The 26,357-nt window shown below is 42.4% G+C and overlaps 2 long non-coding RNA genes across 15 annotated transcripts in view; one reads left to right on the plus strand and one right to left on the minus strand.

The window, feature by feature from the left end:
* The window catches only part of LOC309615154, an 86,616-nt gene that overhangs the window by 50,439 nt on the left and 9,820 nt on the right, over nucleotides 1-26,357 (plus strand). For 2 of the 14 annotated variants that reach the window (XR_014236545.1, XR_014236551.1), the window contains exons 5-9: nucleotides 404-7,051; nucleotides 7,170-8,971; nucleotides 9,272-9,414; nucleotides 10,216-10,280; nucleotides 12,193-13,270. The exons of 1 other annotated variant lie outside the window; for it this stretch is intronic. This is a non-coding gene — a long non-coding RNA (uncharacterized lncRNA). Of the gene's footprint in view, nucleotides 1-403; nucleotides 7,052-7,169; nucleotides 8,972-9,271; nucleotides 9,490-10,215; nucleotides 10,281-12,192; nucleotides 13,271-26,357 lie in introns of those variants that run through there. 11 more of the 14 variants (XR_014236557.1, XR_014236558.1, XR_014236548.1 and 8 more) reach the window with 9 other exon arrangements.
* Nucleotides 3,153-12,186, minus strand: LOC309615191. Its single transcript, XR_014236612.1, has 2 exons — nucleotides 11,183-12,186; nucleotides 3,153-6,677 (listed from the first exon to the last, which is right to left on the minus strand). It is a non-coding gene; the product is annotated as an uncharacterized lncRNA (long non-coding RNA).

Genomic DNA, 26,357 nt, shown 5'->3' on the forward strand with positions numbered 1-26,357 from the left:
ACCCTTTCTGAAGTTTTTGTAGAAATGGAAGTGATCTGATTAGAGTAGGGAATTTTAAAGGTGAAAAGAGGGGCAAGGATGGAGAATGGATTGGAGGTGGAGAAAATGCAGAAGTAGGGAGCCAGTGAGGAGAATACGAATACTCCTGTTTCCACTGAGTTGGTGGCAGTGAGTAGAGCAAAGGGACAGTAGAGGATGAGGACACAGAGGCTCTACCAACTGACTGGCTGTAGAAGACAAAAGAAAGAAGAGTTTGAGATGGCCTTGGGCAAATGAATAAGGAGAGTCAGGGGGCTCTGAGGAGAAGCATTTGAAGAAGGAAGGTAATGAGTTCAATGTTAGTGGTAATACAGGATTCCATCCTTTCTTTCCTGGATTCTTCCTACTGGTTCCCCTTCTCTAGGCTCAGCCCTCCAGTTCCCTTTTCATGGGGTTTCTAAAAGACGAACTTTACTGGATCATTCCCTACATCCAGCCTCACAGTGGTTTCCATCACCTTCGGTGAAAGCCCACTGTCCTGAGCACAGCATACGAAGCCTTGGAGCTCTGCCTTGCCTACATCTTAGCCTCGTCTCCTGCCACTCTCCCTCTGGGACTCAACACTCGAGAAATCCTGAAATATTTGCATTTTTTCAAAGAAGGCAGTTTCATGCCTCAGTGCCTTTTAACTGTAATGCCTCACCCTGGAAGTTCTTTCCCTCCTTAACTGCCTGGTGAACTCCTCACCATTTGTTCTCGGATGGCTTAAAATACAACAAAGCATTCCCCAATGGTCCTTCTCACCCTCTCAAAGGAGGTTTATTCAAAGAATGCAAGGCTGTTCAATACTTGAAAATCAATCAATGTATCCACCATATTAATAGCTAAAGAAGAAAAATCACACGGTCTTATCGACTGATGCAAAAAAAAATTTTTAACAAAATTCAACATGTATTCATGATAAAACTCTTAGAAGAAAATAGGAGTAGAGGGGAACTTTCTCAACTTGTTGAAAAGTATCTACCAAAAGCCTACAGCTAATATTACACTTAATGGTGAAAGACGGAATACTTTCCTCCCAAGATCAAGAACAAGGTAAAGGATGTTTGTTCTCACCACTCTTATTCAATATATTATTGGAAGTTCTGATCAAATTAATAAGACACAAAAAGGAAATGAAATGCATACAGATCAGAAAGGAAGATGTAAAACTGTCCCTATTTGCAAATGACATGGTTGTCTATGTAGTAAATCCCATGGAATCTATAAACAAACAAACAAACATACAAACAAAAACAACCCAACTCCTAGAACAAATAAGTGAGTTCAGCAAAGTTGCAATATACAAGATAAACATACAAAAATTATACACATTTGTATTTCTAGATATATAATTGTATATGCAATTGTTATTTCTATATATCAATGAATAGGTGGACATCAAAACTCAAAATACAATGCCATTTTCAATTACTCAAAAAAAAAGAGAAATGCTTAAGTGTAAATCTAACAAAACATCTACAGAACTTCTATACCGAAAACAATGTTGAAAGAAACCAAAGATCTAAGTAAGTGGAGACATAGCATGCTCATGGATTGGAAGGTTCAACATAATTAAGAGGTCAATTCTCCCAAAGGCAGGTTTAATGCAATTCTTATCAAAATCCCAGCAAGATTTTTTATAGGTATAGACAAAAGTGTTCTAAAATATATATGGGGACTTCCCTGGTGGCACAGTGGTTAAGAATCCGCCTGCCAATGCAGGGGACACAGGTTCGATACCTGGTCTGGGAAGATCCCACATGCCGCGGAGCAGCTAAGCCTGTGTGTCACAACTACTGAGCCTGTGCTCTAGAGCCCACGAGCCACAACTACTGAGCCAGCGTGCTGCAGCTACTAAAACCGGCACGCCTAGAGCCCATGCTCCACAAGAGAAGCCACTGCAATGAGAGGCCCGCACACTGCAACGAAGAGTAGCCCCGCTCACTTCAACTAGAGAAAGCCCACACACAACAATGAAGACTCAACGCAGCCAAAAATAAATAAATAAAAATAAAAATAAATAAAATTTATATGGAAATGCAGATGAACCAGAATAGCTAACATCCTCTTGTAAAAGAATTATACAATGGAAGGAATCAGTCTACCTGATTTCAAGACAGAGCTGTGATGTTTACAGAATGATAGACACATAAACCAATGGAGCAGAATAGAGAGTCCAGAAACACATTAACACAAATATGCCCAACTGATTTTTTACAAAAGTACAAAAGCAGTTCAATGGAGGAAGGCTAGCTTTTTCAATGAACCTCGACTTAAATCTCACATCTTATTAAAAAATTAACTTAAAAGGATCATGGGCTTAAATGTAAAATGTAAAACTATGAAACTTTTAGAAAAGAAAATATCAGAAAAAAATCTTTGGGATCCAAGGCTAAGCAAAGGGTTCTTAGATTTGCCACCAGAAGCATGATCTATAAAAGAAAAAAAATTGAGTTTCATCTAAATTTAAAAATTTGCTTTGTAAGTATCCTGTTACGAGAATGAAAAGACAACCTTCAGACAGTGAGACAATAAATTTGCAAACCATACTTCTGACAAAGGAATAGCATCTAGAATACATAAAGATCTCTCAAAATTCAACAGTAAATAATAAAAGAAAACCAGTTAGATTTGGGGGAAAAGGCATGAAGGAACATTTTGCTGAAGAGGATATAGAGATGATAAATAAGTATGTGAAAAGATGCTGAACATCACTAGCCATTAGGGAAATGTAAATTAAAACCACAATGAGTTATCACTATATATCTATCAGAAAATCTAAAATAAAACATAGTGACAGCATTAAACCTGATCACTTATACATTGCTGGTGAGAAGGTAAAATGGTATAGCCACTTTGGAAAAGTTTGGCAGTCTCTTAAATAACTAAAAATGCAACTACTGTATGACCCAGAGTTTCAATCCCAGAGAAATTTTTGCAGAGAAATGGAAACACGTTCAAACAAAAGGCTGTACACGAATGTTCAAAGCAGCTTTTCTGGTAGCAGCCCCAAACTGTAAACAACCGAGATGTCCTTCAACAGGTGAACGGCTAAACACACTGTGGTACATTCATATCATGGAATACTTCACAGCAGTAAAAATGAATGAACCACTGATACACACAACAAGTTGGATGAATCTCCAAGGAGTCATGCTGGGTGAAAAAAAGCCAATTCCAAAATGTTACATATTATATTAAGACATTTACATAACATTCTTGAAATGACAAAATTACAGAAATGCAGAATGGATTAGTGATTGCTGAGAGTCGAAGATAAATGGGGGAAGGAGATGTAGGAGGCAAGGGGGCCTGGCTATAAAAGGACTACAGGATGTAGTGATGGTATTGCTCTGTGTCTTGACTGTCTCAGTGTCAATATTCTGGTTGTGATCTCATACTACAGCTTTGCAAGGTGTTACACTTGGGAGAAACTGGGTAAAGGATACAAAGGATCTCTCTGTACTGTTTCTTACAACTGCACAGGAATGTACAATTATCTCAAAATAAAAAGTTTAATTAAAAAAATAAAGCAAAAACCACACCCCTTTATCATCTCACAGATCAGAAGTCCAAGCATAGCACAACTGGATCTCCTGCTCAGGTCTCACCAGGCTGAACCCAAGGTGCCAGCCAGAGCTTGAGGGTCTCATCTGAGGCTTGGGGGTCTTCTTCCAAGTTCAATCAGGAGTTGGCAGAACTCAGTTCCTTGTGGCTCTAGGACTGCTCTCCCATTTCCTGGCTGACTGTCAACCAGGGACCATTCTCAGCTTCCTAGGGCCTTCCTGCTATTTCCTGCTATGTGGCCCTTCCCATATTCCCTCTCATGCTTGGAAGGGCTCAGATCCACTTATGGCCTCATCTGATTAGGTCAGGCCCACCCAGATAATCTCCCTTTTTATTAACTCCAAGTCAATTGATTAGTAGCTTAACCATGGGCGTGATAGTCCATCATATTCACAGCTTCTGCCTGCACTCAATGTAAACGAATTGCACAAGGCATGTACACCAGAGGGCAGGAATCTTGGACTATCTTCGATTTCTGCCCACCACAGACCATCTTAGCCCCAGTGCTCCGGGTGGGATAGACTGAGGTCTTTGTTGGGACTGCACCGCAGTGCAATTCTTCTCTCTGCTCAGTCCTTCTGCCTTCATTCCCCATAGTCATTGGTCCCTAGAGCACTTGCCAATCAATTTTCTGCCTGTGAGTCTGTTTCCCAAGGAACCTGACCTAAGACAGTAGTGCTATACTAGAGGGCATGGAAGACAGATTGATAACATTTTAAAAATCCCTGAGCCAGGTATATGTGAGACTCTACTTAAAAAGGATGTTGACAGAGCTCTGGGGGGTTATCCCTAGGCTGTGAAGTCAGGAGCACCACATGGGTAATCGTTGACAATGACAACCAAGTCACTCAATGGTCTGCCTCTAGATTCAGCTTAAACTCAGTTCTCCTTTAACAGCATCATCATTACTATGATATCGTAGTTATCATAGATTGAGAGTTCACTCTGTTTCAGAAACCATGCAAAACATTTCGCCGACCGTCTAATGAGCCATTATAGCAGAGTGGTTGAGAGTACCAGGGGTTAGACGACTCAGTGTTGAATGCCAGCTTCTCCATTTGATAGCAATATGGCTCCAGTTAGTCCAGCTTTCCAAGGCTCAGTTTCCTCATCTATAAAATAAGGATGGTATCTGTTTTATAGAATAACCCTTCAGGTAGAACTCTTAATATGTGCTTGGTACAGAGCAAGCATTCCATAAATGTCAGCAATCTTAAAGCCTCATTTAATTCTTATAACAGCCCTGCACGAGGGTTTATAGCTGAATAAGCTGAGGTTCAGAGAGGTCAAGCAGCCTCCTAGTATCCAACAAACAGCTAAAAGGTGTCAGAGGCAGGATTTAAACCAAGCTCCTTCTGACTACAAGGTCTTAGCCCTTAACCATTATCCTGGCTTGCCTCACTTTGTGGGTATCCACGGGGGCAATGAAGCCAACACTGCCTTAAGCACAATGCAGAAAGAAAGAAAAAATGAAAAGACACACGCAGAGTCTTAAAATCCCTGGGAGGGAAATGCAGGGGGGAGGGAGTTGCCACTGGTTCACCTGAAGGACGTCAGGATTCTGAGCCTGAAGCTGTGTGCTGCCACGTGGCTCCCTAAATGGGGTGGTGGAAAGCAGAGTCTCTCTTCTCAAGACAGCTAAGCCCTTCAGGAAAATGTTATTACAGGTCCATGATCTCTTATTCAAACATTTTGATTCAGACAGCTCTGAATACCAAAAGTTTTTCATCACTCTGACTTGACCCAGATTGACCTGAGCTCTTTGTCGTCTTTGCAGCTTCACAGAGGAATGAATAGTCATACATTTGCTGCAGAAATGTTCGTGTGATCATTTCCTGAGATGTCAGCTACTGAGTTACCTTTCTAAAATCTGAGAAATCCTGAATTTCGGATGAGGGCCTGGGGGCCTTTAATTATTATCTCTGACAATTTTTTGCTACTTACCAGAGCAAAGAACACAGACACACCAGATTTCATTCACGGAATGACTTTCGTGTAAAGAGCTTTTATCCAAGAGTTCTTCAGAGGATCCCTTGTTCCCCACAAGGAAGAATAACCAGCCCCAGGCCATGCGTACCCATCCAGCTCTACCTGAAAGCAGGCCGGGTACCCTAGGTGTCTGCTGCCCAGTCTACTTCCCAGCACCATGGTTTTCCACTCTGTGTTATAGAATTGTCCTGCATTGTTTTCCCGCCCAGAATGCTGATTCTGGCGTGACTTTGTGTTGTTTCGGGCTAAGGGGATTGAGGTGGAGAGAATGTCGAGGCTGTGGGTGCAGAAGAGAGACAGGAATCGTGACCCTCTCCAGCCTCCAGTTCCTTTCCTGGAGCCTCTGGGGATAGTAGTCGTTTGCTCACAGTATTTTCCATATAATCCCAAAGTGTAAACTTGACCTATTTTGAATGCATAAATTCCACGCCATCCTTTCTCCTTCTTCACTATTTAAATGAGACAAAATATCCAATGAGATGCAGACTTGGTCTTATTTAAAATCACAGGTCTACAGCTGCGAAGGAATAGAGTCCCTATAAGGAATAAACGGGCCGTATCTCAGTATTTCTGCTGGGTCTATTTTCTACCATTGAAAACCACGTGTAGCCACTTTGAGGTGGGCTGAATAGGTGGGGCATCATTTTACCACCATTTGTTTAGCTGCACTTGGCAAATGTCAAGTCCAAGTCTGTGTATTTGGACAAAATGAGGTCAGCAGCCTCCTGATGGGCTTTCTGTCTGGCAGACAGCAACTCACCAGCCTCCTCTCCACTAGGAATTGCAGGACTCCTAGGGAAGAATCAAGTGATTAAGGTTCCTGGTTGCTTTCTTCTCTTCAGGATAAATATCAGAGATCAGCCAGTACAGAAGATATTTGCCGCTACTCCAGCTCCAGAGCCCACCCTGAGTGCAAACTCAGTGAAGACTTGGAGCATTTAAAGTAAAAAACAAACTAAAAATGGTTCTACGTTTGGTCACTTCCAAATTATTCTCATACTTACGGTCTATCCAGGGCCATGTCTCCTTCATTTCCTTCTCATCAGTTATCTATCTTTGGCCAACAAATCATCACTGGTGATTCCTTTTCCAATACATGGCTGGGAAACAATGAGACAGAAAAACAAAATTGTTTTCTTGTTTGAGTTAAATTCAATTTTACAAACAAATTGAGTTTGTGCTAATGGCCAGGTATTCTGCTTGGTACTAGGGATAAAAGGACTGGAGATTACAGTCAAGTGATAGGGAAAAGACCAGTTGATTCCCAATGATGAAAAGTTAGCACAGATGCTACAGGAGACGTGAGAGTCACTCAACTTTGCCTTGGCTGGGGTAGTGGAGGATCAGGGAAGTCTTCCTGGAGGAGGTGACAGCCATTCTAAATCTTGAAGATTGAATAAGAGTTACCCAGGCAAATGGGTGAGAAGGGGGTGAAGACATTGTATGCAGAGAATACTTCTGCAAAGGTTCTGAGGTGAGTACGTGGCATGAATTATATACATACAATTTAGTTTCAAATACTTCAGCCTAGACAGAGAGATGTATCTGTTACTTTTTTTTTTTGGATCTGTTACTTTTAATCTACATCCTAGGAGCAGTTTGTTAACATCTGAAGTGCCCTGCTCAGGAATACACATTCCAGAGTGTTTGTAAGCTTTGATAGATGTTAACTGGATGTCACGCTCCAGAGGTACCTTCTACAAGAGCTTCGGCCATCTTTTTTCCTTTCCAGCTTTATTGAGATATTACTGACTTATAATATACGTAAGTATAATGTGTACAATGTGATGATTTGATACATGTATATATTACAAAATGATGACTACAATAAAGTTAGTTAACACCTTCGTCCCCTCACATAATTACCATTGTTTTTTGGGGGTGATAAAATTTTAAATCTGCTCAATTAACAACTTTCAAATATATAATATGATATGGTTAATTATCGTCACCATGCTGTACATTGGATCCCCCGAATTTATTCATCTCATTGCTGGGAGTTTGTACCTTTTATCAACACCTCTTACCTTCCCCACCCCCGGCCCTTGGCAACCATCATTCTATTCTCTATTTGTATGAGTTTGACTTTTTTAGATTCCTCATATAAGTGAGAACATAAAATATGTCTTTCTGTATCTGACTTATTTCACTTAGCATAATGTCCTCAAGGTCCATCCATGTTGTTGCAAAGGCAGGATTTCCTTCTTTTTTACGGGTAAATAATGTTTGTATATATATATGATATATATATATATATATATGTTTGTATATCATATATATCATATATATATGTGTATCATATATATGATATATATACACATTTTCTTTATATAGTCTCTTTATATGGACACTTAGGTTGTTTCCACATCTTGGCTATTGTAAATGATGTTGCGATGAACATGGGGACACAAATATCTCTTTGAGTTGGAGTTTTCATTTTCTTTGGATATATGCCCAGAAGGAAGGTTCCTGGATCATGTGGTAGTTCTATTTTTAATTTGTGTAGCTTCTTTGGGAAAATGTCTATTCAAGTCCTTTGCCCATTTTTAAATTGGATTGTTTGGTTTTTTGCTGTTGAGTTGTATGAGTTCTTTCTGTATTTCGGATATTAACGCCTTATCAGATAGACAGTTTGCAAATATTTTCTCCTGTTCCATATTTGGTTTGCAAATATTTTCTCCTGTTCTCCTTTGTATTTTGATGATTTTTCCCTTTTTCGTGCAAAAACTTTTTAGTTTGATATAGTCTCACTTGGTTGTTTTTGCTTTTGTTGCTAGTGCTTTTAATGTCATATCCAAAAAAAAAATCTTTGCCCAGACAAATGTCAGGGGCTTTCTCCCTATGTTTTCCTCTAGCAATTTCATAGTTTTGAGTCTTGCATTTAAGTCTTTAATCCACTTTGAGTTAGTTTTTGTGAGTGGTGTAAGATAGGGATCCAATTTCATTCTTCTCCATGTGACGATGCAGTTTTCCCATCACCATTTATTGGAGAGACTATCCTTTCCCCACTGAGTCTTCTTAGCCTCCTTGTCAAAAACTAGTTGGCCGTATATGCGTGGGTTTGTTTCTGGGTAGAGTTTCAGCAATCTTTATCTTCCATCCTCACTAGAGAGTTTGTTCATCTGTATAATGAGTTTAGAAATAATTTTCATTGTTTAAATGAATGGTGAAAAAGATATGGTGGATAGCTAGAAATACAATATGGGCTCTCCACGGTTACATGAACAGAGTATAAGGATTTTGCAAGCTCAAGGGCTTACACCCTTCATAATGGCTCGCCATGCCTAAGATTCCACCTAACCTCTGTGCCTCACTTAACAGATGAGGCTGTTGCCTGATTCTGACCAGTAACCCAGATGAATTCTGCCACTAGAATATTGTCTCTTTATACAAGGTGTGTGTCAGACAGAGAGCAAACTTAGGAAAAACAGATTGTGCATGTTTGTAGTGCCTGCTTATTAGTAAATATTTGTACGTATAGCAGAATTTCGTCTGGGTCTTGCTTTCGAGGCAACCTACCCAATGCAACCAACCCCTTAGTTGGGCAGTTGTGGTAGAGGAGATCTATAATCCTCAGCTCCCTTTAACTATGGTAGGCTATAGATACTCTGCACAAAAAGCCTAATAATTATCAGGAGCCAAATTGGCTGGAGTCAGTTTCCTGCAGCATGATTCCTTTGTTTGTTTTTAACAGTGGTAGCCATCCTTCACCACCACTCCAGCGGGGGAGGTATCCAAGGCAGCTCAGTTCAACCGAGCGGCAGGAAGTACAGAATCCCATGGAAAGGAGCCAAAGTTCTATCAGGAAGACAACACCAGTTCTGACAAATCTGGAAGGTGATGCAAGGACAAAAATAACACCACTTGGCGACTGGGAGCTGAGAGCAGGATGGAAAGGGGTGTGAGGCACAGGTTAGCAATGAGCAAGTCAGGACTGAGGCTGTGACCAGCAGGTGATTGCCAGAGCACACCTTTGTCATGATGCCAGAACATATCATGCCTCTTAAAGGAGCCACATGCAGCTGGACACCAGTCAACTCTCCATGGTCACGCTTGTTACCTATTGCTTCACCACTCACCTCCCCTGAGTACAATGTGTCTCCTGTGTTTCCCATTCAGCTAATGGTATCACCATCCACTTAAGAATCATCTTGGGCATCTCCAATATCATCTTCCCAATTTTAATCAATCATCAAATCTAAAAACTTCTATCAACTAAGTATCTCTTGACCCCATCCCCAGTCGCCTTGGTTCTGGCTCTCAACATCTCTCCGTGGGACCGTCGCTGCCCACACTGCAAGAGGTTCCTCTCCAGCCTCCCTGCTCACAGCATCCCCTTCCTCTCTACCATGGCACAGCTGCCTCTCTGCCCTACACATTAAAACCTTAGGAGGCTCCCCATTGTCCTTAGCAGACCAAATTCCAGAGCATGGCATATTAGAGCAGTTTTATTACAAGTGATAGAAACTTTAGTAGGACTATTTGGGACGAAAGGGGGAAATTTATTAATTTACATAGCTGAATTGTGGGAAATACACCTGTTGTGTCCCAGATATTTGAATCAGCGGCTTGAATACCATTGGAATTTTTTCTCTTTCTCTGTGTATTGTCAACATTGTCTTTGCCTTTTTCCACAAGCCTGGACCATGACCCCTGGCCCCTTGGAGCCCATATCTACCTAGTTGCTGGTACCACTAAAGTGGGTAAGGCCCCTCTTTTCTTCAATTCCAATTTGAAAATTTCCAGGGAAGAACTCTTACTGGTCTGGCCAGGATGATGGGTCCATCCCTGGTCTAATGAATACTGCTGGGATGGGGAAGGGGAAACCATGGTTACTATACATGTCCCTGGCTAGGGACCAAGAGCATGATGTACCATCAATATTGATGAAAATGGATGTCCTTAGATAATCTACCAAAGTTCTCTGATAATCTACCAAAGAAAACATGGTCCAAATAATTTTCTTCCTGGCCGGCTAACCCCTAGCAGTATGGTACAGGAGTTAAGCCCTTATGCTCTGGAATAATATAGACGTAGGTTCAAATCCCAGCTCTCCCAGTTCCATTAGTTGTATGACCTTGGGCAATCCAGTGAGTCTCAGTTTCCTTATCTGTAAAATGGGGAGGGACATATATATCAAGAGGTCTGTGTGAACATTTAAGGAGACAGGCATCTAGAGCACCTAGAACGGAACCTGGCTCACAGTGCGAACTAGGGGAGCTCTTCCTGCCCACATGAGTGGGCAGCCTTTGGAAGGCAGCAGGGCCTCAGGCTACTGCCTGCTGCCAGCAGAATGAGATCAGGGTTACTCAGAGGAACAGACTGACCTGATTCACAGCACTCCAGTGAAGGGACCCATCTGACACCCCAGAGAAGACAGTGCCAGGAAGAGGAGTTGCTTGGCACACGATATTCTCAAAAGCAGGGATGAGGGGTCCTTTCAAAGCACCCCGTCTCCCTGCCAGAGGAGGACAACGTCTGAGGGGGGGCACTTCTCCAGTGAGATGCTTATAATGCCGCCAGCCTCGCGGATTACAGCCTGGAATCATGTCTTTATTAAATAATAATTAAGAGGCCCCTGTAAAGGGAATCTGGGTATAATTACCTGACTCATTAAGCTGCTCAGTCGAAACTGGGAGGCCGTTTTACTTCAGTGGCCGCACTCTTAGGCAATTTTCGTGTTTCTGGAAGCTGCAAGTGGAGTCTCACTTTTGTGGGGGGCTCAGACTCAAGGTCGTGTGTCCTCATCCCTCAAGAAGGCTCCAGCCAAGCCTATGATGCAAAGGGCGAGCCCTCCCCTTTCCTGTTCCGACAGATCTAAATTGGTCTTGGAACAGAACACAAGGAAGGGCGGAGGGACCAACTGGGCAAGGAGTCAGCTCATTAGTAGCCTCTATGGAGGTGCTGAAATGAAGCAAGTTAAAAGCATATTAGTTTAAATGAGACTTTTCATCAATGAGGGGAGGTGTTTAGGTAGGAAGCAAATGTAATCATTTTGTGATGGGGCGTAGTTTGGTAATTAATGGGGAAGTTGTCAGTGTAATCTTGAGGGAGTCCCAGGAAATGAAGAAATCTATCTTTATTAAGGAAAACCCAGGAGAAAAAGTTATTGGAATGCAGATAATTCACCAGCAAGGTCCTGGTAGCAAGTTTTTATTAGATGCATGACTCGGGACAGTCTCTCTGCCCCATCTGTGTTTTGTCTTTGCCCAGATCCACTTCTCCTTTTTTTTTTTTAGTTGAAGTATAGTTGATTTACAATGTTGTGTTAGTTTCTGGTGTACAGCAAAGTGACTTAGTTTCTCATATATATATATATATATATATATATGTTCTTTTTCGTATTCTTTCCCATATTAATTTATTACAAGATATTGGCTATAGTTCCCTGGCTATACCGTAGGACCTTTGTTGTTGTTGTTGTTTTCTATTTTATATATAGTAGTGTGTGTCTGTTAATCCCAAACTCCTAATTTATCCCTACCCACCTTTTCCCTATGGTAACCGTAAGTTTGTTTTCTATGTCTGTTTCTGCTTTGTAAATAAGTTCATTTGTATCATATTTTAGATTCCACATGTAAGTGATATCATATGATATTTGTCTTTCTCTGCCAGATGCACCACTTCTCCTAATGGAAATACAGAGAAGAAAAGAGAAGGTTGCAGGGGTCGTGAAGCAAGCACAGGTTTCTTTCTGCTTCTCAGAAGGGCTGGCCAGCGCCTCGGCCATGCTCCTCAGGAATGGCTGGGAAAACGAGCCTACCTGGTGGGCCAGCCAGGTTCCTGCTACCTGAAGCCCTGCCAGGGCTGTGCAGACTTCCAGTGGCTGGAAAAGGAGTCTGAGGGAAAAGTCCTACAAAGGCACCCGTAGCACAGTGGTTAAGGCAGGGCTCTGGGGGCTTCCCTGGTGGCTCAGTGGTTAAGAATCCACCTGCCAATGCAGGAGACACGGGTTCGAGCCCTGGTCCGGGAAGATCCCACATGCCGCGGAGCAACTAAGCCCGTGTGCCACAACTACTGAGCCCGCGAGCCACAACTATTGAGCCTGCATGCCACAACTACTGAAGCCCGTGCGCCTAGAGCCCGTGCTCCACAACAAGAGAAGCTACCGCAACAAAGAGTAGCCCCCGCTCGCTGCAACTAGAGAAAGCCTGCACGCAGCAACAAAGACCCAATGCAGCCCCCCAAAAAACAATAAAGTCAGGGCTCTGGGGCCAGAATGCCCGCGTTCAGCTTTCTGCTCGGGGTCACAGTGGTGTGTGACCTCAGGCCAGCGACTCAAACTTTCTGAGCTTCAGTTTCCTCACATGTAACAGGGACAATAATTGTGTCTGTCTCATAGGGCCGTTATGATGATTAAATGAGTCATTCCACGGTAAGCATTAACAGCAGTACCTGGCACTTAAGGTCTGCTCAACAAGTGTTAGCTACTATCTAGGACTTTGCCGTCCAGTATGGTAACCACTAACCACATATGGCTATTGAGTGCTAGAACTGTGGCTAGTCTGGCTTGATAGGTGCTGTAGGTACAAAGTACACACAGATTTCAAAGACTTTGTAGGAGAAAAAGAATATAAAATATCTCATTGATAGTTGTTCTGTTGATTAATTGAAGTTGATATTTCAATTGTATGTTGAAATAATAGCATTTTGGAATATGCTGGGTTAAATAAATACATAATATAAAAATTAATTTTACTTTCTCCTTTTATTTTTTTTTAATTTTGGTAAAAAACACATAACACGTGACACACATTTATCATCTTAATTGTTTTTAAGTGTACAGTTCAGTGTGTTAATTATATTCACAAATACAGCTCTCCAGAACTTTTTCATCTGGCAAATCTGTAACTCCATATCCATTAGATAACAACTCCTCTTTTCCTTCTCCCCCCTAATCCTTGACAACCACCATTCTACTTTCTGTTTCTAAGAATCTGACTACTTTAGATACCTCATATTAGTGGAATCATATAGTATTTCTCTTTTTGTAACTGGCTTATTTCACTTAGCATAATGTCCTCAAGGTTCACCCATGTTGTAGGATGTGACGTGATTTCTTTCCTTTTGAAGGCTGCATAATATTCCATCCTTTTAATGTTTTTAAGATAGCTGCTAGAAAACTTAGAATTTAATTTGTGGCTTGTATTATATTTCTAGGATGGTGCTAGTTTAGAACCAGTAGTTCTTAACTCCATTAGTCCCAACCCTGCCTTATAACAACTAATTTGTAATACCTCCTTCACTCTCCTGAAAGTTACAGATAAAATAACTCATCTATATGCATAATGTAAAAAAAAATCAATATAATGGCCTAACTATAATGTGAAGGATAAAAGAAAAGAATCTACAGGGAAAAAAATGTATTTCAACATATGGCTAGACATGAGTACTTGAAGACAAAATAATCAGATGCTTGAATACATATGCAGAATCGCCTTTAATGAGATCACTATTAATGCAGAGAACTAACTCAAATTCTAGCAACCATGTGGCCATCAGAGATGTGATTTTCTGAAATGGAACAACTCAGTCAAATGCCAGCAAAACAAAGTACAATTTTTTATTTTCACTCTTGTGAAACTGAGTATACATTTAAATGGCACAAAAAGTATATGTATATATGGAAACTGTAGTTAGATTCTAAGCTCAGAGACCAAAAAATTACTCTGGATTCCTCTTGATTTCTAAATATTGCATTGGATAGTCATTTAGGTGAAAAATCTATTTACAAGTCCATATAAGTTGTGCAGAACTGTCTCGTGCATGGTAGGACATCTTGTATCCCCGTATACCCTGTACGCCTATTGAAGACGGGTGGCCTCGTCCAGTCACTGCAACAACTGAAAACATCCCTTCTGTTCTCCCATGCTCTGCCTCAGAGGCAGCAGAGGCCCCACTGCAGTGGTATTGTATTGTGAGAGACACAGGACGGTGGTCCCAAAGGTCCAGTGTCCAGTGGTCTGCTCTGCTTCCTTGCCTGGAGGTCCCATCTATGACCTTCATTACCTCAACACAAGGCTAGTCCTCTGACCCAGCCCCGGCCACTCTCCAGCAAGGACCAGGAGCCTAGACTGCAGTCCTTCCAGAACCTCAGACACAACAGACTCAGTATCTTTCCCTTCAAACCCGTGCCCCTACTTGACATCCAGGTTTCAGTGTCACCAAATGCTTTCTCAGGACCAGAAACTTCTTTTCCTCTCCCTCCAACATTACTCCTGACCCTCGCAGGTGGCAGAGTCACGAAAGCCTGTTCTTTCTTTGCCTGTGGTTCTCTCTCATGTGCCCCGTTTCCAGCTCACTGCCCCTCCCTTGTAGCCAGCTTTCTCGTGGTTCCTCATTGCTCTCCCTGACTCTAAGCTTCACTCCCCCGCAATCCACCCTAACCCTGTACTGCACCTCTATCCAAGCTCCACTCCTTATTAGCTGCCTATGGGCAAGTGTGTTAGCCTCTATGTAGCTCCTTCATCTATTCAATGGGATCACAACACCTGCCTTGCAGTGCTGTTACAGAGAATACCTGAGTGTGTGCCTGTAAGACACCAAGCACTGGCCTGGAACATAGGAGGAAATATAAACAAATGCAGTGTCCCTAGACCCCATTTTCTCTTCTTTAGCCTGTTCCTTTTCTCTAGGCACCGAGCCAAGTATTTGCCTATTTCTCACATCATCCCAGCCAGGCAGTTGTCCCAGAAAAGACCACAGGGGGCTAAAACCTCATTAGAAATGCAATGAGATGAAGAAATTTATATTTACTAGAACACAGAAAGAGCACTTTGGATGGGTGGTAAGACTCCCAAGGGACATGAGAAGTTACAACTGAAGGTCACTGAGCAGGTGACCAGGTAACTGCACGGCTTTGGGCTTGCTGGGTGGGGTGGGCGAATTTGGGTGGAGTGGAATTGCAGAGGCTATAGAGGCCATGAGCCCTGCCCCTCTTGGTCCTGGACACCCTCTGCAGCGAGTCCTCAGTCTCTCTTCCAGATACACATCAAGCAAATATTTTTAGCTTGTCAATTCGAAGGAGTGTCCAACTGACGCCAGCCCAGGGGACCTTGTTTCTTCGTCTGGGTATGGCCACGTCCATACTCAGGCTGCTGTTCCTGGACTGAAGGGCCCACCTGCTCTGGGACGCTTTTCCTGCTCAGTCCGTCCATGAGCATCCTTCCTTTCTTGGAATACCCAGCAAGCACACTCCCGATAAACTTCTCACTTGTGTTGTTTTGTCTCCCAGTGAAATGATGCCCGTCTCATGAGCAGGGGCAGTACCTTCTGCTTCCTCCCATACCTCACAGTCCCAGGACACAGCTATGCTGAGAGATACACGATAAATGTGATATGAATGAAGGATAAAGATACATCTTGGCAAACTAAGGAAGAAATTTCGGCATGCAGGGCATGAGAGAGGTTATCAGGCAGTCCTGACGGATGGCTTAGGTGGTGGTCAACCCCGGTGGTGCCATGGCACTTCATTCATCAAGAGCTTTGTTCTTTCTAACACACATGCTGGGGATCTCAGAAGGATACATCCTCCTCTGGGCAGATTTTGCCACATATTATGAGGGAAGGATCAAAATTAGGTGCAGTCTCTTTTTTTTTTTTTTTTAACATCTTTATTGGAGTATAATTGCTTTACAATGGTGTGTTAGTTTCTGCTTTATAACAAAGTGAATCAGTTATACATATACATATGTTCCCATATCTCTTCCCTCTTGCGTCTCCCTCCCTCCCACCCTCCCTATCCCACCCCTCTAGGTGGTCACAGAGCACCGAGCTGATCTCCCTGGGTGCAGTCTCTTCTAACTAAAAAGTCGAAGACCACTTCAGAGTGCCTTAAGAAGATGGACTTCATCTATCTAATAGTGCCTATCAACAGCTGAAGAAGAAATCGTTTTGGCATGAAAATCCAAGCATCCATTTGGAGACCCCCCCGCCTTAAAAAATTTAAAAGAGAAAGAGTTCATTCCTAAAGTTGTTTCTCCTGAATATAGAACCTGCTTGAAACAAAGTTGAACATTTCTGGGGTTCGAGTTCATTGATTCTTCGCATATACAAATTCAGCAACTTCTTTATTTCTACGAACAAAGCCTTCTTGAAAAGAAAAATATCTCTGAAGTGTTCTTGGACATCAAATAATTCTTCAGAGGAAACACTTTTGATGAGTTATGTGTAAATGAGTAAGAAACATACGGATTAGATTTCTCATATAATACACATGGATTTCAGAATTAAGAGGAAAAATCTTTTTGGAAAATATGGTTTGGATTTTGATTCTGCTTACTCCACACTGATGAAGTTGAAGAATATGGATTTTCCCTGTGTCTCGCTCCCCACCTTCAGCCTCAGGCATTAGCCATCGTTCTTTCTAAAGCGTACCATCAGCTTTCATAAAGACCAGGAAGGATTTTTAAACAGGCAATTCACAGATTACTATTTAAGAGCCAAATAGTTTTTGTAACAGATTCTCTTCCCATCAGATGGGTTCTAAAGCGTTTTTCAGAAATATCTCTCTGTTGGCCAGCGCAGCTCACTCACCAGGAGGGGCTCTGAGCCCTGTGTTTTGGTGACCTGAAGACACCGCCCTCTGGAAACCAACCTCTGTGGCCAGCAATCCCATTTCAAGGATGCCTCTTCCTACCCTTGGGTAGATGATTCTACCAGTGGTGGCCTTGATTCGACATTGTGCATATACCACGAGTTGAGCCCGATGGAAAATGCTTTCTTTTAGTCAGCACAAACTTTCACACAGTGTAGATAAGAGATTAAGTGGCATTAGGGATGTGAAAGCAGTTGACACCGGATGTGGCACATCGAAGGTGTGCATTATATGCTGGTTCTGTCTGAGAAATCTGAAAATATTCTCCTATGACCTCTGAGGATGGGAGCTGCTCATCCCACGCAGCCCCGCTAAGGGGTGGGCCTGGCTCTATGGACTAGGCAGCTCTGCTTACCTGCCACTGGCCCACGCTGGACAAATGAGTCTCCATCCAGGGGATCTGAAATGGGGTTACAGAGATTTCTATTGTCCGGGAACTGGGCTGGATGGAACGGAGTGTAAGCCCTAGAACAGCCCCTTTTTCCCTTGTGCATGGAGAGGAAGGGAAATGAAACAAAGGCACAGAGCAAATAGAGAGGCTTCTCCTCCTTTTCCAAACCAGAGTCAGGTCCTGTCGGCTTGTCTCCCAATATGGGTCTTTTTTTTCAAACAGCTTTATTGCGATATAATTCACATACCATATAATTCACTCATTTAAAGTGTACAATCCAATGGCTTTTAGTATATTCCCAGATATGTGCAACCATCATCACAGTCAGTTTTAGCATATTTTCATCATCCCAAAAAGAATCCCCACAGTTGTCTCCTCTCTTCCCATCATCCCCTCCCCCTAGCCCTAGGCAACCACTGATCCACTTTCTGTCTCTATAAATCTTCCTATTCTGGACTTTCATATGAATGGAATCATATAATATGTGGCCTTTTGTGACTGGCTTCTTATATTCAGCATAATGTTTTTAACGTTTATCCACATCATATCAGGACTTCAATCCTTTTTATGGCTGAATAATATTCTACTATATGGATATACCGTATTTGTTTATCCATCCATCAGTTGCTAGGCTTTTGGGCCATTTCCACCTTTTGGCTATTATGAAGAGTGCTGCTATGAACATTCATGTGCCCCAAGTATGTCTTGACCCTGCCTTCTCTCCACCTCTCCTGTCTCCACGTTGGTCTAAACCATCATCTGCAGGAATCCCACCCGGTCTCACCACCACCCCCCCGCCCGCCTTCTTCCTCTCCAATCAACTCTCCACCTGACCTCCAGAAGGATCTTCTAGACATATAAATCAGCTGATGTCACTCCCACTCCCTAGCCTAAAACTCCTCAACGGATTCCCATTGTGTTAGAAAAGAAATCCAAACTCCATTCCATGGTCAACAAGTTTCCATGTGGTCATGCCCACCATTACACACGTCTCTTTTCCAGCTGTTATTTCCACCTTGATCACCCTCCTCCAGGCTCATGGCCTTCTCTCACTTCCTTAGCACACCCTTCCCTCTGCCTGGAATTTTATGTGGCTGATACTTCCTTATCCTTCAAGTTGTGCCTTCAGTGTCATCTCCTCAGAGAAGCAATCAATGATCAACGATGGCAAAGTTGGGCACCCCCTCTCCGCCCCCTCCATTATATTCTTTCTTATGGCATTTGCTTTTTCCTTCATACAATTTATAAACTTTGGAATTTCTTGTTTATTTGTTTATTACTCATCTTCCCCAGTGTAAAGCCTATTTTATGTACAGTTGTATCATTAAGGCCTAGAACAGTGGTGCTTGCTGTTGACAGAATAAATGTGGGTTCTGTAGAGATAAAGAGAAGAACTTTGATTAACTCCAGTTTCTGCATCCAGTATTTCCTGAGGCCCCATCTCGGGTACCATGAGACACCCCTGTGTTCTCATAATAAGTTCCTCTTTTTTTGAGCTAGTTTGAGTGGCTTCTGTTCCTAACACCTCAACAATCCATGACTAATGACTTTTTCTGTCATTGTTAGGTATGACTTGCTTCTTTGTTCCACACATTTATTTCCCCAAATCTCCCCAGCAAACTTGTCCAAACTCTTAACTTCTGTATCCCTTTAAAAGCATTTCTGGGGCTTCCCTGGTGGCGCAGTGTTTGAGAATCTGCCTGCCAATGCAGGGGACACGGGTTCGAGCCCTGGTCTGGGAAGATCCCACATGCTGCAGAACAACTGGGCCCGTGAGCCTCAATTACTGAGCCTGCGCATCTGGAGCCTGTGCTCCACAACAAGAGAGGCCGCGATAGTGAGAGGCCTGCGCACCACGATGAAGAGTGGCCCCCACTTGTCACAACTAGAGAAAGCCCTTGCACAGAAACGAAGACCCAACACAGCCATAAATAAATAAATTAAAAAAAAAAAAAGCATTTCTGTATTTGTATACCCATGTTCATAGCAACATTATTCACAGTGGCCCAGAAGTGGAAGCAACCCAAGTGTCCATCAATAGATGAATAGATTAACAAAATGTGACTGTCACACACGCACACACACACGCACACACTGGAATATTATTCATCCTTAAAAAGAAGGGGAATCCTGAGAATTCCCAGGAGGTCCAGTGGTTAGGACTCTGTGCTTTCACTGCCAAGGGCACAGGTTCGATCCCTGGTCGGGGAACTAAGATCCTGCATGGCATGTGGCACAGCCAAAAAAAAAAAAAAGAAGAAGGAAATCCTGTCCCATGCTGCAACATGGAGGAATACTGAGCACATTATGCTAGTTGAATTAAGCCAGTCACATATGGTTCCATTTACATGAGGCATCTAAAGTTGTAAAATTCATAGAAACAGAAAGTAGAACGGTGGTTGCCAGGAGCTAGAGGGAGGGGGAAATGGGGACTTGTTCAATGAGAGTTTTAGTTTCGCAGGATGAAAAATATCTGTTGCACGAAACTGTGAATATACTTAACATTACAAAACCGTACTCTTTTAAAATTTTTTTTAAAGAATTTACTTGACTGCATCCGGTCTTAGTTGCAGCATGCGGGATCTTTCGTAGTGGTGCGCTGGTTCTTCATTGCGGCATGCGGGCTCCAGAGTGCGCAGGCTCAGTAGTTGCAGCCCGTGGGCTTAGTTGCCCCGTGGCATGTGGGACATTAGTTCCCTGCCAGGGATCGAACCCGTGTCCCCTGAACTGGAAGGGGGATTCTTAACCACTGGACCACCAGGGAAGTCCCCAAAACTGCACTCTTAAAAATGGTTAAGATGGTAAATTTTTTGCTATATATTTTTAACCACGATTAAAAAAAAAATTACAAAGCACCTTTACTTCATACTCCATCCCTTCCTTCTTTTTCTCCCTCCCTTCGTGGTCGAGTATCTCCAAGTCTAGGCCACGGCCCATGATGGGCGAGGAACTAACCAAGGTGCAGGCCCTGTCGGGGATGCTGTCGGGGGCTCAGGGCGTGCCTGATGGACATTTCCTGTTTGCAGAGCACAACAACAAGAGGCAGGGCCATTTCTCAAGTGGCCACAGCTGGAGGCTCACTGGGTCTCCAGTGTAGGCTGACTGCACACCAGGGGTTCCCCATGAGGCTGTCTCAGACCAGCTCTGACTTTGTCATAGATTTTTTGGCCAAGGTTAAATTGCCTCCACTTCAGTGTCTTCACTTTTGCTTATTTCCAGTTGATTCCTCTTTCCCCCCATCATGAATATTGCAAAAACTAGGATAATAGACTTAAGTAGGCTTTGGAGCATGATAACCAAGAACACTGTTTAGGAGAAAATATTTTTAAATAAGTATGTACAGGAAGAACCAATTCATGCCTAAGGCTCTTACTGTGTAGTCAGAAAACGTCTATTTAAGTATTAAGTAGGTTTAAGTTCACTCTGACAGCAACTACAAAAATAATATCTATTTATTATACATTTAACTGTTTTTCTAAAGAATTAGAATATCCTATTCATTCGCTCTCATAAAGCTATTATTACAAGAGAGTAACTTGCCCAAGGTCACATGGCCAAGAAGTAGAGCCAAGATTTGAACACATGCCTGTGTGAGTCCAAAGTGTGTGTGGTCATCAGACCATCATAGACCTCTCTTACTAGTCTATCAACATCTATTAAGTTCCGAATAAGGACAAATCCCTGAACTAGGCTGTAATGAGGCCATAAAATAAGAGAGAAAGAACCCATACATAGGGAATGGTCAAAGAATAATTTTTTAAAAGTACACATAGTATCTATTCGATATATATGAATGGGAGTTTAATATATATGAGTTGACTACCTATGGAAGAGAACAATAAACAGACTAGCTGAGAATTTGAATCATGGAATCGCAGAGCTGGAAGGCATCTGGGAGTCATCTAATCTCATCTCCCGCCCAAAGCAGAGATATCTTCTATAGAATCTATGGTAGTTCCATGGCCAACCTAAAGGTAGCCAAGCTAATATCTTTGTTTTCTAGCTTTTGATTATTATGAAGTTCCTACTTTTCATCAGCCAATACCTCCCTTTGGGGAATTCTCCCATTGGTTCAGTTTTTCCATTGGATGTATATCAAATGTCACCTTTCTAAATGCTATGATTGCCCTTCTTCACATGGAGAAAGAGAAGAGAAGCATGAATTGACCACCTACTCTGCTCCTGGACCATCACAATAACCCCACTAAATGGAAAAGATGATTTCTTATCTAAGGGCTCTGAAGCTAAGATGTTGAGAAACTTGTCCAAGGTCACACAGCCCAGAAGTACTAGAGCAGAGATTTGAGCACAGACTTATCTCTTTTATACTATACTACACTGTCTCCCGAAGTCAGTTATCAACATGCCCCTTATCTTCTCGTCTACAGACCATCTAAATAGCCCTGGTTTCTGCAGAATTTTCTCCTCCGGGCACACGTTCTCCAGAATTCTGCTGATGTTCGTCATTCCTTGAACATTTTCCAATCTGTCAATGTACCTCTCAAAATGGAACATAAGACCAGAATACAATTTCCAGTGTGGCCAAACCACCTTGGCTGACTTGTTTGCCTTCCAGGCCATCGTACGTGCCCAGGGTGACTTTGGAAGCATGGTAGCCCTATCACACATTTGGCCTGGGCTGGTCTTAATGTAGCTGCAAGCCCAGGTCTTTATCATATGAGCCAGTTTCAAGTCAGAGTTCATCTATCCTTTATTTATACTATTGATTCTAACGAGTCTCAGTAAGGTTCTGTTGGATTCCTTTATTGGTTTTAAGACCATATTTCAGTGTGTTATATAGCATATTAACTGCCTCTCTCCCTTTAGGGTATCTGAAAAACTTAAAAGTAGGTCTTCCATGTTGTGATAAAATGTTGAACATTCCAGGAGACAGGGCAGAGCCTTGAGACATTACATTAGAGACCCCCCCATAGGTGACTATTAATCAGTTAATTAAATGCTCTTTAGGTACAGTTGTCTACCTAGCTCTGATTCCAATAACCTATTTTTTAAACCCACATTTCTCTACCTCCTTCACAGTTGATATAATAAAAAACTTAGCAAATTACCTTGCGGAAATTTGTCAAAAAACCTCCTTTTCCAAGTGTGTTTTGTGGATCACTTGCTCAATGGGATAATGTTAAATAGGTTCTTCAGTGCAGGACTTCTCAGAGCCTTTAATGAGTTAATGTTCACTGTAACTCTCAGAAAAGAACTATAATAGCACACTGGGTTTCAAAAAGCTGAGGTGGGTATTTTTTAAATTTTTCATTCTTCTTTAGCTTAGGTGGGGTTTATGCTCTGAGATTTGCTCATTTGTGATATTCCCTAGATCTCCCAATCTGGTAATCCTGTGAAAAAAAGACACATCAGCCTTGCATGGCTTGTTTAGTGAACCTCTGCTAATACCCAGTGATTAATGCTTTCTTCTGTAAGTATGGACACAGACCACCTTTAATAACCTGTTCTAGAACTTTACTGTGCATTAATACCAAGCTTGTTGATCTGCAGTTTTCAAAAATCTACCTCTATCCTACTGTTTTAATGACACTTTCTTGTTTCTCTGGGCTTAACACACAAGGCTGTGAAATTCAGCACCATGATATTTACATGACATTTACCTAGAGATGACATTTTTAACACTGTTAGGTGCCATCTTGGGCTTCAATTCCCTCCCACCAATGCATATTCTGCCTTTTCCAAGTTGAATATCATTCTGTTGATGGAGACTATATAAATGAAATATAAATCACTCAGCCTCATGGTCAAGGCAGATTCCTAACTGACCCTACCTCAGACTTTCATGCTTCCCATTGACTTCCTGGATCTCAGCTAATTCATATCATTTCCTTCTAAACCTAGCTGGACCATCTATCACTTCATTCAAATCTTTCCTGACTAACCACATCTCTCCCTCCCTTTATTTCTTTGTCATGCATGTATTGACTTGTCTTGTTTTCTCTATCATCTGTTCATTAAAGAATTCATTCATCTGGGGACTTCCCTGGTGGTCTACTGGTTAAGACTTTGCCTTCCAATGCAGGGGGTGTGGGTTCGATCCCTGGTGGGGGAGCTAGGATCCCACATGCCTCGGGGCCAAAAAACCAAAACATAAAACAGAAGCAGTACTGTAACAAATTCAATAATGACTTTAAAAAATGGTCCACATCAAAAAATCTTAAAAAAAAAAAAATTCATTCATCCAAAAAATATTTGCTGAGTACCTGTGGTGCTAGGTGTTAGATATCTGAGAGTGGGCAAACCGAAACGGTCTGGAAGTTAATAACTTGGCAGGGAAGACAGCTGTTGAGCAGGAACTAAGAGTTACAAAAGGAGATGGGTGGTGCTATGGAGGGGAAAATCTAGGTTGGGTGTTGATGAAGGTCCTCTCATCGAGGTGATGTTCTAATTGAGAATGAAAGGACATGGATGAATTTACTAGAGGAATAGTCGGGGACGGGATGTGATGGGGAAGACCCTTGATGAATAGTCAAGTAATGAAAATAGGTCAGAATGGCTAAAGTAAAGAGATTGGTGGTGGGGGGGGGGTGGCGGGCAGTGCACAGGAGGGCCTGAACTTGACTTATGAGCCAAAATAAAGAGTAAAGAGAAATCACAGTAGGACCTGCAGCAGGAATAATCATCAGATTGAACTCTTCTTCCAAACAGTGGACGCCATTCTTTTGTTTTCCCCTTCTTGTCCTACATGTGACTTTCAAAAGCGCTCCCCACCTTCATTTGAAAAATTGCTCTCAGCACTTTCTAAACACCTCCAATCACCCCAGGCTTTGGCCACTGTGGATACTCTACTTTTACGGGGTGTTGCCACCCTTTTAGAAGCATCCTTGGCTATGAGCACTCTATTTTTGTATATGCCCTTTAAAATTCTGAACCTGTTAGTCAGTGATAGAAGGCGTCAGAGAGTGAAGCTGGATTCTGGAGGTGAGAAATGTGCAGTGATGGGGCAGGGGAAAAAAAAGTTTGGTAGAAAGGACAAATCCCCTAAATGCATGAAGCCTGAGCAGCTGCACAAGCCACACAGGTTCGTCTTCTTCTTTGGTACTTGTGTACTGGGGCAGGAACATCGCAGCAGGGATCTAGAGACAGCCGGATCCCTGGCTCTGGCATAGCCAGCTGTGTGACCCTAGCCAAGTTGCTTCACTACTCTGGGCCTCGGTGTCTTTCTTTTTTCTCTATGTTTTTTCTAAATTGTGGTAAAATACACATAAAATTTACCATGGTCATTATTTAAGCATACAGTTCAGTGGTTTAAAATACACTCATTGGGATTTCCCTGGTGGTCTAGTGGTTAAGACTCCGTGCTCCCAGTGCAGGGGGCTTGGGTTCTATCTCTGGTCAGGGAACTAAGATCCCGCCTGCTACGTGGTGCGGCCATAATGGATAAAGTACACTCAAAATTTTGTGTTACCGTCACCACCATTCGTTCACCTCCATAACTCTTTTCATCTTGTAAAACTGAATTTCTGCATCCATTAAACTCTCCATTTTCCCCTTTCCCTCAGCCCCTGGCAACCACTATTCCACTCTCTGTCTCTGTGACTTTTTGTCTACTCTAGTATCTCATGTAAGTGGAATCATACAGTATTTGTCCTTTTGTGACTGGCTTATTTCATTCAGCATAATGTCCTCAAGATTCATCCATGTTGAACGTATGGACACCAAGGGGGGAAAGCAGCGGGGGGAGGTGGTGGTGGTGGTGTGATGAATTGGGAGATTGGGATTGACATGTGTACACTAATATGTATAAAATAGATAACTAATAAGAAACTGCTGTATAAAAAATAAATAAAATAAAATTCAAAAATTCAAAAAAAAAAAAGATTCATCCATGTTGTAGCATACTGCAGGATTCCTTCCTTTTAAGGCCGAATAACATTCCACTGTATGCATACCAAGATTCTGCTAATCCGTTCATCTGTCAACGGACGCTTGGGTTGCTTCCGTGTTTTAGCTACTATGAATAGTGCTGCTGTGAACATGGATGTACAAATATCTCTTCGAGTCTGCTTTCCATTCTTTTGGATGTATACCCAGAAGTGTAATTCCTGGAGCATATGGTCATTCTATTTTCACTTTTTTGAGGATCCTCCATACTGTTTTCCAGCAGCTGCACCATTTTACATTCCCACCAACAGTGCACAAGGGCTGCAATTTCTCCACATCCTCACGAACACTTGGTAGTTTTTGTTCTGTTTTTATTTTTTGGATAGTAGCCATCCTGATGGGTGTGAGGGGGACCTTGGTACCTTGACCTGTGGACTGTAGGGGTACAACCACAGGCTGCCCCTGAGCCCCTTCTCCAAACGTCTGTTTCCTCTATCTGTGTGTGTGTGTTCCAACATGAAAGTTATGTCATGCGGGCTCTGTGTCATCCAGCCCACAGCCTCCTTCTTGAACAGTTTGCGAGTCAGAAGCTGGACTGAAGAAACAATGTCTGGGAGCAAATCTCTTTAGATTGGAAAGGAGGTGAAAATGTGCTATTCTCGGTCATTTCCTCAGCCATCTTTTAATACGTCCCAGTCTTTTGGTTTCCATTAGCAGAAGGGCTCTGCTGGCTGATCACGGGATTGTAATTTTGCAGAATGAAGGTTGCCCTCTCCCTGCAGCCAGGTGAGTGATGCATTTTTGGCTCAGTTAACCCCAGAGAGGAGTCAGATTCACGTAGACACTTGCTCAGAAAAGGTGGATGTTCCACATGGGGGTGGCTTTCTTGAGGAAACATAGTTTCAAAAAACACATAAGTGCTTTATTCAGGGGATAAAACACTTTACT

The sequence above is a fragment of the Balaenoptera borealis genome (assembly GCF_965194805.1).
Source record: "Balaenoptera borealis genome assembly, chromosome: 17".
In the NCBI taxonomy this organism is placed as follows: Eukaryota; Metazoa; Chordata; class Mammalia; order Artiodactyla; family Balaenopteridae; genus Balaenoptera; species Balaenoptera borealis.